We start from the raw sequence: 13,435 nt of genomic DNA on the forward strand, positions 1-13,435 counted from the left end.
ATTTTAAAGGTAAGACGGAAACATTGGTTAATATCCTAAGAGCTGCAGTGTGCACTAAGCAGCTGGATATTAAAGAGGGTGTATCTTGAGAGCTTTAGCTATCTAAATGGACAGCCACTAATGTTAAAAGGCAAGAAAGATTGGAAGGAGATGGGCACTTTGTATTCTGGTTCTATGGAAAACAGTAGAATGGCCAACAATTGTAAATAGTTGAAGGAGAGTGATTTGACAAAATTATTATTTTGGGCTTAATCACAATAGCCAAAGAAAGAGGAGAGGGAGGGAGATATGTGGTCAAATTAACATAAGGGCAGGCAACTAGAATAATAGCAGAGTTTAAAAACACAACCACTACAGCGTGGGAAGGTTGGGAAAACTAAACGTCTGTGTGACTCACAAGAGGCACAGCTGTGGTTTCTTTCCTAGTTTAAACATGCAATTGAAAGCAGAATATGAGTGAAATGCAGTGTAATGAAAATAAATCACAATATACAAAAGAGAAGAATGCAATGAAGCAATACAAAATACAAGAAAGCAAAAACAAACTAATCTTTCTTTCACACAGCACGCTGTGGCAGAGTCTGGGTGAGCTTTTCTAGTAAAGATCACATATACACACACACATTTTATATATATATATATATATATATATATATATATATATATATATATATATATATAAGCAAAAAAAGTCCCAAACCAAAGTGAGCAAAATCCAAAGATATAAATCAGAAAAAGTCCCAAGGTATGGAGACAGGCACACTGTTAAAGATTCCACAAATCTGTTTATTATTCCAATTCCACAAAAATATACTGCGTAAGCACTTTCGTAAAAAATTACTTCCTCAGACACATCATAACATTTAATAAAAGATATACCTTATCTAATCAACACAAACCAGTTTCCCTTGAAAATATTTAAAGGTACATACATATTTAAAACCATTGTTCATTCATATAGGTTCATAGGTAAGTACTAGGCTATCTGCCCGAGGACATTTATAAGCCTAGCCAGAGTGTGTCGGCTTTCGCCGCCCCAATGATTAATTAACTGATCCTTTGTCAAGCAGAGCCAATGAAGTGATTCCAGGGGTGTATTTTCTGTTACCCATCCACTCGTCAAGGTTTCTCTTGAAGAGTGTTAATGAGTGGCTCTGCCTGATGTAATTTGGAATTTTGTTCCAAAGCATGGGGAGTCTCTGTGGCAGGAATCTATCCCTCCAGCATGTTCTATTTATTGTTGTGGTGAGGTTTAGCTCACTAGAGCGATTGGCTCGCAGTGACTTGGATTTCTTTAGGTGGAGCATGTCCATCAATTCTGAGTTGGACATGGCTTTGTAAGTCAGGCAGAGATCACCTCTGAGTAAGCGATATGCCACTGAGTACAGCCGGAGTTTTTTCAGTCGGGCTGCATATGACATATGTTTGAGATCAGTAATCCTCTTGGGGAGGTACTTTTGTGGTCTTTCCAGCTGTTGGAAGTGTCTTGTGAGGTACATCCCAAATGGGGCATTGTACTCTATGATGGGTCTAATGATTGACGAGTAGAGGGGCACTATAACCTCTTTATTTCTAGATGCGGACCCTTTAGTAATTAGATGGGCCACATAGAAGGATTTTCTAACTACTTTGGCAATATGATTGTCAGAGGAGAGATTACTATCTATCTGGGTCCCCAGATCCCTTATTACCTCTTCTGTATTAAGGGGGCTACCACCTATGTGGTAATTCATGGGTGTTTTGTTTTTCCCCAAATGGGATGACTATGCATTTTTTTACATCTAGCTTGAGGCCATGACTTTGACAACAGGTATCTGTCTCATTAAGGCCCTTTTGGAGGATGTCCGTGTCAGCCGGAGAGTCAATTATGGCTCGCAGTTTGCAGTGATTGGCGAACTTGGTTAGCCACAGTCCTCCTGTGTTTGCCTGTACTTCTGAGAAGTATATGCCAAACAGTAAGGGTCCCAGGACTGAGCCTTGCAGGATAACACTTGTGACTGCTTTAGAGTCGGACCTGGAGCCCGCTATTCTTACCGTGTGAGTTCTGTCTGTAAGCCAGTTGGCATCCCATCTCGTGATGTAGGGGTTTATGTTCAGGCTGGTGAGTTTTTCTGTAATACCCGAGTGGGGAATGGTGTCAAAAGCCTTGGCGAGGTCAAGGTAAGCTGTGTGATCCACCTTTCCCTCAACTATGGCCTTGGTGACTGTCTCGAAGAAGTCAACCGGGTTTATTAGGCATGATCTGCCCTTAAAGCCGAACTGAGTCGGGTCAAGTGTTTGGATGTTCCCAATGTCTTTGTTAATGAGTTCCATGATGATGCGCTCCATAGCCTTGCAGACCAGGCTAGTCAGGCTTATGGGGTGATGGTTACTAAGGTCAGTTGTGGCCCCTCCTTTGTGGAGAGGAATAACTGTTGCTGCCTTTGTGGAGAGGAATAACTGTTGCTGTGCACCATTCTATGGGCACATAGCCTGTGGAAAGGCTGAGGTTGAACGGCATGTTTAGGTGGGAAGGTTAGTTTGTTCTGTAGTTTGTGCAAGACGCAGTCTGGGACACCATCTGGTCCCACTGATGCTGTGTTTTTGGCTTTTGAAAGGGCTGTTTTCACCTGTGCATCTGTGATTTTTGGGATTGGGATTGTGTTTAATGTGCGGTCTTTTTAACACTCTAATTAATTGGAGATATAAAATGATTGGTGTAACTATCTTATTTAAACGTGCATGACCAACGCCTGTGTTTAATGGTCTGACGAAGCTCCTATGTGAAAGCGCTTACCAATATTTTAATAAATAGTCGTTTTTATTTATTCCTGGATCTATTCATTGTGGATTTATTTTATTATGAACGTGGTTGCAGTACTACTTTCCTGCTCATATTGCTTGGTTTAATTTATTTATGTGGTGCTGCATTTATCCTGTACGGTGTGTTTTTGTACTGTTTCGTTGATATATGTATTCCACATACCAACAGGAACATGGCTGAAGGTAATAATCAAGTTCCTGAAGTGGATAACCATCCCAGTAGACCTGAAGAGGTGACCCAGGGGATTAGAAACAGATTATTCGCCTGTATCTATGCTGAAAACAATCCATTGTTGGCCTATGATGTCATTTCCGGTGATTCAACGGCTCCTATTGATTCAGCACTTGCGGAGCAGTTGAAAGAAGCCGTGGATGCTTTGGAGAGAGATTTAGAGTTCTGAAAATGCTAACATATGGCATGCAACATCCGGAACTGTTGGCGAAATGGCAGCAACTCAACCTCGAGATAAGCGAAAAATACATGGTATTACTTGTTGATTATTTTAAACCAGAGGAAGAGCGTTTAAGGGAAAGTGTTAAAGAACAACAGTTCAAACTTTTTAGCAGATTTCCCAACATTTTTGTTGAATGCTCTCTTGAAAAACTTTTGGATGGTGTGGTAGTCTTTGAGAGAAGACTGCTACAACAAAAAAGTGAGAAAATCCTCAGGGACTCACGAGATTTTCAACAAGGACATGTATTTACTTGGCCTAGAACTGAGCCGACTAGGCAGGTAAATGTAAATGATACAACTTCTGGTAACTCAGTATGTTCCAATAGACCTAGCACTAGTCGTGATGTTGCTTCCATTCAATGTATTGAGAATGGAATCTTGTCAACTAACTATTTCTCACCCAATGAGGCTTCCACTTCAGCTAGAGATGTGAATACAACATCAAATTAGTAGTAAAAATTCAGTGGTTGTGTATGAAAATAATGACGCAGAATGTACAAAGGACGTGGGTCCTAAGACTACATCATCCAATTTTACTTCTACGAAACATAATGGGCTGAATATTACACAATCCAATTCGTATACCACAAATTTTCCACAGTTCCCTTTACCCATCAGTGGGGAAACAGGTTCAATGAGAACTCATTCCAGAAGTCGAGGGAGGCAAAAAAGAAAGATGTCGAACGAGAGGCAATCAAATCAAACACTAAAAAAGATGTGGAATCAACTGGGGAATCGCTAGTATGGAATTTGTCCAGTAGATTGCCGAGTCAAAATGAAATTAATGTTTTGAATAAGGGTTTAACCTTCATACCTTCCAGGGCTAGTGATATAACAGAAACTTTGACTGATCTCAAATGTTTCAGTATGAATGTTATGCTCAAAATGGAATTTGCTGATACTGTTTTTGACATAGCTAAATGTTTTAAGAAACCCAGTTCATATGTGCCCAATTTGCATCCAATATGTGCCCAATTTGCATCCAATAGTAGAAGCATTTACTAAATTAGTAGATGATGATTTGTATAAATTTCATGATGAACAATATATGAATGGATTTAGTAGAAATGTAAATTGTAATTTGAATTATGGTGAACGCTTGGCTCTTAAAAGCTTACAGGAGGAAACATCTATCATGATGAGACCTGCAGATAAAGGCAGTCCTATTGTCCTTATGAATAGGAATCAATACATTAATGTGATGGTCAATATGTTGAGTGATGAATGGTTTTACATGCCCATTGATATTGCAAAAGTTCACAGTTTTGAAGTACGTATATGGAATATGTTGGATGATTTGATTACAAGTGGGTTGATAGACTTAGAATTATTTCAGTTTCTGAAGGTTGAAAGTCCACTGATACCTAGTATACATGGTTTACCGAAAGTCCATAAGGATGGGAGGAATCCACCGATGAGGCCCATAGTTGCAAGGAGTGGGTGGGCCACTGAGCCATTCTCCTTATATGTAGAGAAGTGGCTCCAGCATATTTATACTGAAAGATACCAAACAATTTTTGATAGACTTATATGTGTTTAGCAGTAACTTCAATATGAATACTGAAATGCAATTTGTAACACTGGACGTACAGTCCTTATTTACCATAATTCCCAATACTTTAGGGATACAATCCATCAATGGTTATTTACATAGACATAGTGAATAAGGAGATAGAAAGATTGATTTGATCTGTCTATTTTTGGAAACACTGTTGGAAAACAACATTTTCATTTTTGATGGAAGTATTTATTTACAGCGTGATGGCATGGCTATGGGCACGCCAAGTGCCAATAGCTACCCCAACATGTTTATGGCATCTTGGGAGGAGGAAATACTATTCAAGATGGACATGTATAAGGAACACGTTACATTCTATCGCCATTTCGTCTATGACCTCTTCCTAATATGGGAGGGTACAGAGGATGAATTGGATGGATTCTTAATACAAATTAATGCTACGCTTGACTGACATTTACTATAAATCACTCTCGCATAAAAATTGAATATCTAGATGTATATGTGGAGAGGTTAAGTGATGGCACTATGAATACGGGTGTTTATAGGAAAGCATGCTTTAGGAAAACTTATCTACACAGAAAAAGCATGCACCCACATTACATATTTAAGAATGTAATCAAAGGACAGGAAATGAGGGCATAAAGGCTGAATGCATCAGATAAAGGCTTCAACCATGAACTAGGTACACTAAAGAAAAGATTATATGATAGAAGCTACGGAATACATGAGATAGATACGGGTTTAGGAGGAATTGGACAACTTAGACAGGACATAGCCAAACCGTACTATTCCAGAGAGGAATAGGGGATTACTTATAGCAAATCACATTAAAGTTCCTATGCATTACACTACAGATAGTAATCACATTATGGAGATAGTTAGAAAGAATTGGCGTGTGTTGGTCACGGACCCAGATGTGAGAAGAGTGGTAGGAGATAACCCCAGTTTCCTTTTTAAAACTAAAAAGAATCTAAAGTATTGTTATGTCATCCTAGGGACCATGAATTAAGTGCGTTGCATAGTAAAGGTAAATATCCATGTCAGCAATGTAATTTTTGTGGACATACAGACACTTCAAACATCTTGATACAGAACAAACTTTCAGTTTGACATTTATGTCAACTGCAGGACAATTCATATCGTCTATTTGGCTAGATGCCTTACCTGCAGCACATTCTGTGTCAGAAAAACTGACAAAATTTTCAAGGATAGAATACGGGAACATCTATACCAGATTAGGATTGGCAGTGTTACTAATGCTTTATCTAAACATATTTTAGCAGAAGATGAACATCATAAGTTCAAATTCCTAGTGATTGATCACATTAAGCCCACCATTCGAGGAGGTGATATATACAATTTGACAGAAAACTGTGAGCTTAAATGGATGCTAAGGTTTAGAGCTGACAGGGGAAGAGGCCTTAATGAAAGGGCCTCGATTAAACCTGTTCTGAAATCCAAGGGGCTTAGTATTAAGTAATATCTATATTAAAACTACACTGTTTTGTATGATATTCATTATTTTTGTAGAATTTGTTTATTGACTTAGTGCATAGATACACACATATATTTATTTTAAATAATAATTGTAGCGTATATTTATGTAATTTATGATACATTAATATACAATAATTTTTATTGTGTTTAATGTGCGGTCTTTTTAACACTCTAATAGATTAATTGGAGATATAAAATGATTGGAGTTGTTGTTGGTCTTTCGGCTTTTCCCGGTTAGGGGTCGGCACAGCGGAACTCCGGTCCACTAATGATTGGCAGTAGATTTTCACAAATGCTGAGGTGCCAGCTCAACGTTCAACCTTCAACTAAGGCACACCCATTTACGCAAGTCTTTCAAAGGCCCATCCAACTGCGGGGACGACACGCAGACTCCACACAGAAGGCACTCCCCGCACTCCAGCCAAGAATCGAATGGGAGACACTCTTGTTGTGAGGCAACAATTGTTGTGAGGCAACAATGCTACCACTGCACCACCGAGGATACAGATACAAAATTACTGGAGTAACTATCTTATTTAATGTGCATGACCAATGCCTCTGTTTAATGGTCTGATGAAGCGCCTATGTGAAAAAGCTTACCAATATTTTAATAAATAGTCGTTTTTATTTATTCCTGGATCTATTCATTGTGGATTTATGTTATTATGAACATGGTTGCAGTACTACTTTCCTGCTCGTACTGCAATGGCGTGTTTGTTGGAGTTTAGTTGAAGGCAGGTGATTAGAATTTCTGCATTCAAGAGGTCTTGAAGCCTTTCTAGTTTGGTAGTATTTCTGTATACTACAGCCATGCCACCACCTTGTGACCTATGGTGTCCATGGATAGTAAAATCCCAACCATGGTTACAACATCTGGGGTTTTAGCCATGTTTCTGTTAGGACAGCTAAGTTGGGCGAGTAATGGGTGATTAGTTGCATAAGACTTGCGACTTTTATTTAGGATGCTTCTTAGGTTCATGCTCAATATTAAGAGAGTAGAGCTACTATGTGGGAGATGAGTGGTATTTGGGGAGTAAGTGTGAGAGGTTTCATTAATGGTTTGAGGTCCTGGATTAGGATGTATGTCACCACTTAGTTTGATCATGGTACAGTTGACTAGAAATTGGTGTGTGAGTTTGGTAACTAGTTTAACATATTGACGCAGTAAATGTGGGGTTAACTGCGAGTGTATATGTTTACATGTGAATAGGTCTGTCTTGGAGCGGTTATAAAGGTATGTAGATATGATGATGTTGTTTAAAGGAGTATGGAGTGGGGTGTTGAGTGGTTGAGTGGGGGACTAGATAGTTATGACCTGTTGAGTTTGATAACAAGTAAGAAGGTAAAAGGTTAGCAGAATAAGTAGAATAAGGTGTTGCTGCAACACTGTGTTTGTATATAATTTACAGTTAAGTGTCGTGCTGATAACGGTGTAAGGAGTAGCTAGTGAGGGTGTGGCTGCTATAGGGATGCTTTGTAGTGGGTTTAAGAAAAGTATTCTGTGTTACAGTACATGTGTAACTGGCAACTCTGTATATGGCTGACATGACTCAATGAGTTAAGGGGGTGTGTTCTGTAGATAGGTTTAAATTTAGGTATGGTAGGGGTGGGTGGGATATGGGAGAAGGGTAGGGAAGCTGAGTGATCCCGAGCTGAACCAGATAACAACAGACAGCAGAAAAACAATCTGTGGAGGTGTAGGTACTGACAGGTTCAAGCAGGACAGTACTGTAGAAAAGGAAACTGTGAAAAGAGTCTGAAACAGATGTAGTAAGTGAGGGGATGTAAGGAGATGAGTCCTGCTACAGAAGCATAGTAGTCAGTGGGCAAAGAACTAAGCATAGTTCTGGGAGGCAGGAACTGTTGAAGAAGGGTAGCAAACACAGACTTGACAGAAAAAGGACACTACTAGAACAGTGAGCACTTAAGAATAGAAGGACTGTATTAAGTCGAAGGTTGTGAAAGTAAGTACAGTGGGGCTAGCTGCTGTAAGGGACTGATGGCAAGGACCAAAAGAAAATACAGTGTACCCCACCCTTACCTCACATACTACTATCTATGGGGAAGGAGAAGAGCAGGAGTTCATCTCAGTGATGTGCGAGCAGCCTAACACCTGCATGTTTGCAGGAACATATTAGGAAATATACACAAAGTGGATGACTTGTTGTCGAACCACTGGGCTAGGTCTGGGAGGGAGTATCAGAGCTTGGGCTGACCACTGGAACTCTTGTGTTCTGCACTGCTGAAGTTGGCCAGGTGTGTGTGTGTGTGTGTGTGTGTGTGTGTGTGTGTGTGTGTGTGTGTGTGTGTGTGTGTGTGTGTGTGTGTGTGTGTGTGTGTGTGTGTGTGTGTGTGTGTGTGTGTGTGTGTGTGTGTATATATGTCTAATAGTCATCTGGAAGAAAAATGACACCTCAACCCAAAACACTGAATTATCAAAATGTCTACAATCATTTCATTGCAAAAGCAATGAGATCAACTCTACTATTTTGAAAGGGGGCTATGTCCCCATGCACTCCCCATGTGGGGGGCTGCGCCCCCACACTCCCCTACTTAAATATATCGACTCCGAGATTGCACTACCGTGCAGAAATGGGCACATTTGATAATTTCGACATTGTATGTTTAGACTAATTTTATTTCAACATTTTGATCATTGAATATAGTGTGCTCTACCAATTCAGTTTCAACCATTTAGCATTCAACATTATGTTGGTAAACCTATTTTAGATATATATATATATATATATATATATATATATATATATATATAAACCACTTTGTTATAATCAGGGAACTGGCTGTTTTTAGAATGAGTTAACAAAACTATTTTTGTTTGTTTTTTAAACAAAAAACATATTCATTGAATTATCGCTTATGACATTATATAACCATATTGACATATTTTCAGTTGCAAACATTATACATCACATATAATCTTCTATACAATCATTGTCAATCAAACATTACATAGCTTGTTCGATTCCTGCCTTCCTTTAAACCTCATTCCTCCTCCAAAACATTATTCTGTTTTTACTGTTCCCACAATTCTCATTTTTTTTATGTAATTTGCTCCTACCCTTTTCTAAAGATCCCACTTCCAGTTATTTTATCTGTTAATATATTCATTACTTATAATATGGTTGCTGATTTTCATTTTCTAGTACTTGCTTTCTTTGCAGCCACCAGAATTAAACTTAGCAAGGCCTTACTACGCCTAGGCAATTCAGATTCTGTATCACAGCTCAGAAAAATAATTTCCTTAGTTACAACAATATCCTCACCCAGTATTTCTGACAGAGTAGTCTGCAGGGAGTTTTAAAGTCTGCCAACTCATTACACTCCCAAAAATGTGTTCCAAATAACCTCTTTCTTCCTCATCACACCTCCAACATTTGCAATCCACTTATTTGGAGGCTGCCTGGGGTATAAAAGTACCTATGCAAACATTTCCAAACAAAAATCCTAAATATTATGTAGATTTTGTTGCACATTTGGAAGCCATATATATATATATATTATATATATACTCCCTTTGTTTCTTTATGAATTGCTTATCCAGTCTCTCTTCCTAATCCTTTCCATCCTCCTCTGATTGATTCCTTTTGTTACCATGCAATATTTTATATACCCTACTAATTATGCCTTTTTAACAGCAGCTTCTGTTCTAGATTCTGCTAAAGACTCTACCACTGCTGGTCTTTCACTTAGGATCCCCCATTCCTTTCTCTTTGCAAGTTGACAAAACTGTTGACAGAAATTCCATTTTGTAACTCGTTAGCAAACACTCTTTCAGCCACTGACCTGAGAACAGTTGGTCCCAACTGCTACAACATGAGATATCCAGCCTCCACTAACAGAGCTGTAGGAATGGGAAATAAAGATACAAGAGTTTGTGGAGGATGAGATGTGAGGTTACTGAGGGACTCAGCTGGAAGAATGGCCCTTTATAATGTCTTCAAAAAACAACTGTTTCGAATTTTCCTAACCATTAGGTTGTGCACACTGTGGAAAGTCTTGAACCCTTTTCATGATGGTCTGACCCTCTGACATTGTCCCCAGTAGGAAAGTAACTGGACTGTACCTCTTCCACAATAAAAAAGAAAAATCTTGTCCTCCCCTTCAATAGAAAGACTATGGAAATGTAAACATCTAGCTAATTTTCATTTGACTTACCTTTGACTTCCAACCCATATATAACTGTGAATACTTCGGCACCTAATAGAACCGCAGCAGACACAGAAATATTAGGTTGCTCTTCAAAAAAAGTACATTTTCTCTTCTTTTCAAAAATAATACTAGATCTCATGGAGAAGGCAAAAGACATACAGCTTCTCATGCAATGAATCAACTTTGTGGAAATGTTACCAACTATCATAGTTTTAGATTCCCAGTTTTCTTAACCAAGTCTTTTGGAGTGCAGACTATTCATGGTACTCATTTGACTCACTAAGAACAACCATTTATCAAGATCCCAGTTCTTTAGAATTTCATAACCTACCCTGAGGTTGTGCAGTCTCACTGTATTATTAAGTATGGAGATGAAGGAAGTGGGGTGGTGCCTTCCCAATTACATCATACTGCACTTTAGTTTTAACATATTTTATTTTTCTCAAAACGGGAAGTTGCTGACAAGTGCAATGTTTTCACATACCATACCATCCCCATATGCCCTCTCATATACATCAGCCTCATAAACTAATTATACATTTTAGAAAATGTAATACCAGAATGCCCATACTATTAGACTGACAAATTTTGTTTTAGCAGAAGTATCATACAACTTAGAAGTGCCATCAATAGGATTAGTAGTGTACTACAATATTATTTTTCCATCCTTTGCTTCCTGTGCATTAGTCTTACCCTGATAGACAGAGTGGGATTTGATATTACATTTCTGAGTAATAATGCATATTAGAACAATAGATCTTCAAAGAGTGGTCACTGTAAATAGTCAATTTTTCTAACTGCAGTTTCAAATTTCTTATATAAGATTATGGTGCCACTGGCCATGCATGCTGTATAGCCTTAGCCATTGTGCAGGGCAGCCCCCTGCCCCATAAGGAAGAATGTTGATCAGTCAACAACCAATCTACTGAATGCTGCTAGAGCAAAAAAAAAAATACCCCCACCCACACTTCCAGAACTTATATAAACCTAGTCTAAGGTTATACAACAGTAGAGAAAAGTGAGAGCTGTACTGTTGCCAAAAGTTGTTTTGACACTTCCTTCAAGACAGTCAAAAAAATGGCCGTCAGTTGATCGTGGCTCCCTGCCATAAGACCAGCATTGTTAGGCAGTTTCTTCAGTTCTTCTCCCTACCTCAAGTTCTTTGCATCCTGCATCCCTGCCATAGTATTTTCAGCTGTAGAGTGGCTCATGTACTTTGAAGATTTGTTTAAAAAAAGCAGCAAGTATAATCACACTTTCAAATACATCAAAATATTTTCAACTGTGGCTGGCTGTAGTCACTCATTACCACAACATTCAGCATTTTTGTCAGTTTTAAGGCTGTTTTTCTTCACCATCAGTCATCAAAAAAACAAGTCTGGTAAACTAAAGACAAAGGACAGAAATATGAAATCTGGCAAAGGGAGTCATCAGAAGTCACCAGATAGTTAAAAAAAAGACAATGCCAAAAAGAGGCTGTCAAAAGAATCTTGCATTCTAACCAAAGGGCACAGTGTTACCTCCTGCGCGCATAACTCAGACAGGCAGTCCTAGTCACTTAGTTCTCAGTTAAGTCCTGTTCAGGGAAGAGTAAAATGTAGCTAGAAGACTGCCCATGTGGTGGGTTGTATAACTTAACTAGACACTTTTAAGTAACAGACAATGTCAAATTACCTGAACCTGTACTCAGCAACATCCTCAGATGAAGACTAACTTGAACCTGCTCTGAATCCTTTAGCCAATATAGTCAGTTAGCAAGGTTTCTAAAAGTACCATTTGGGGAAAAGCCAAGGAACAAGCTGGAAAGGTAATGGAGAATCCTGTGTTATCACAAAGAAGCCTTCAAATTGATCACTGGTGCACCATAAAAAAGGTTTCTTGTTCCAGAAATAGTTCCTGCAAAAACTGTGCAAGTGTGACTTTCTCCTGAGTAGTATGAAGTTACTATTAAGGTAACAATCTATGGATGTTCAAGGGTTCTCCTTTTTCACTCCCTTCACTGAAGAAGGGGGACTTGCTTAGCTTTCCTTTTTCAGTCTCCTTTTTTATTCATAATTTTTACTATTATTGACAAGCATTTTTTCCTGACATGAAAGCCTTTTAGGACAGATATGAAGACAAATAAATCAAATATGCTTCTTTTGTTCCTGTCTTTATTTTCTTCCTCCTTCACTTTTTTCTGAAGACGTTTTTCTTGGACAGATTTCCGAGTATCAACTTCCATCCTTTCCTCCATCTTCTCTATTTTTTAGTTATATTCTTCAGAAACAAATGACTTTATCACACCATGGCATTGAATTTTTTTATGACCTAATTACATCTAGTTCAGGATTTCACTGTATTCTGGCTTGTATACTTCCCAAAACAATAGCTATACTTAACATGCATCTTCCAAGGATACTTACCCATCACATCCAACAGGCTGCCAGGCAATTGACTGAATGCAATTTGAGCAAAAGAGAGTTTGTCAAAGAAATGTTGCCCCAGCAACTTTCACTGATAGCAGAGGTTTTCCTTTTTCCACTGTTGTGTGACCTCTCATAGGATAAACAAGTTCTGGGGGGTGTGGATGTGCAGGGGGTATGTCCCCTGCAAAAAAACAATTCCTTTTGAGTTTCATCAAAAGCTATTTCAGCATATTTTTATGCCAAACTGACTTTCCCTGAAATTTGCATTTGATCAATCAGCAAGCTTAAATACACAAGTGTTTTCTAATTTTGGTAAAGATGACATCAGCGGTGTAACACTTTTTAAATCAACAATATGCATCTTTATCTTTGTCTAATATCAGGTAAAGATGACAGATCAAGTACTCAATAAACAAAGTCAAATAACTAATGGTTTGGAAGAGGTGAAAGGAACTGAAAATATCATACAATAATACAATGTTATATATAGTTATATACTAGTAAATGTAAGAAACGCACAAGGGAAAAAAAGTTACTCAAAAGGGATAAATGTACTGTTGAAAAAAGCAGACTGGTGATTTAACT

At 38.4% G+C, this 13,435-nt stretch overlaps 1 protein-coding gene across 2 annotated transcripts in view; it reads right to left on the reverse strand.

The window, feature by feature from the left end:
* Window positions 1-13,435, reverse strand: part of CDIP1 (cell death inducing p53 target 1) — a 300,130-nt gene that overhangs the window by 96,575 nt on the left and 190,120 nt on the right. The gene's annotated exons all lie outside the window — the stretch shown is intronic.

The sequence above is a fragment of the Protopterus annectens genome, chromosome 12.part0 (genome assembly GCF_019279795.1).
Source record: "Protopterus annectens isolate FY-2018-M chromosome 12.part0, PAN1.0, whole genome shotgun sequence".
NCBI classification, from domain to species: Eukaryota; Metazoa; Chordata; order Ceratodontiformes; family Protopteridae; genus Protopterus; species Protopterus annectens.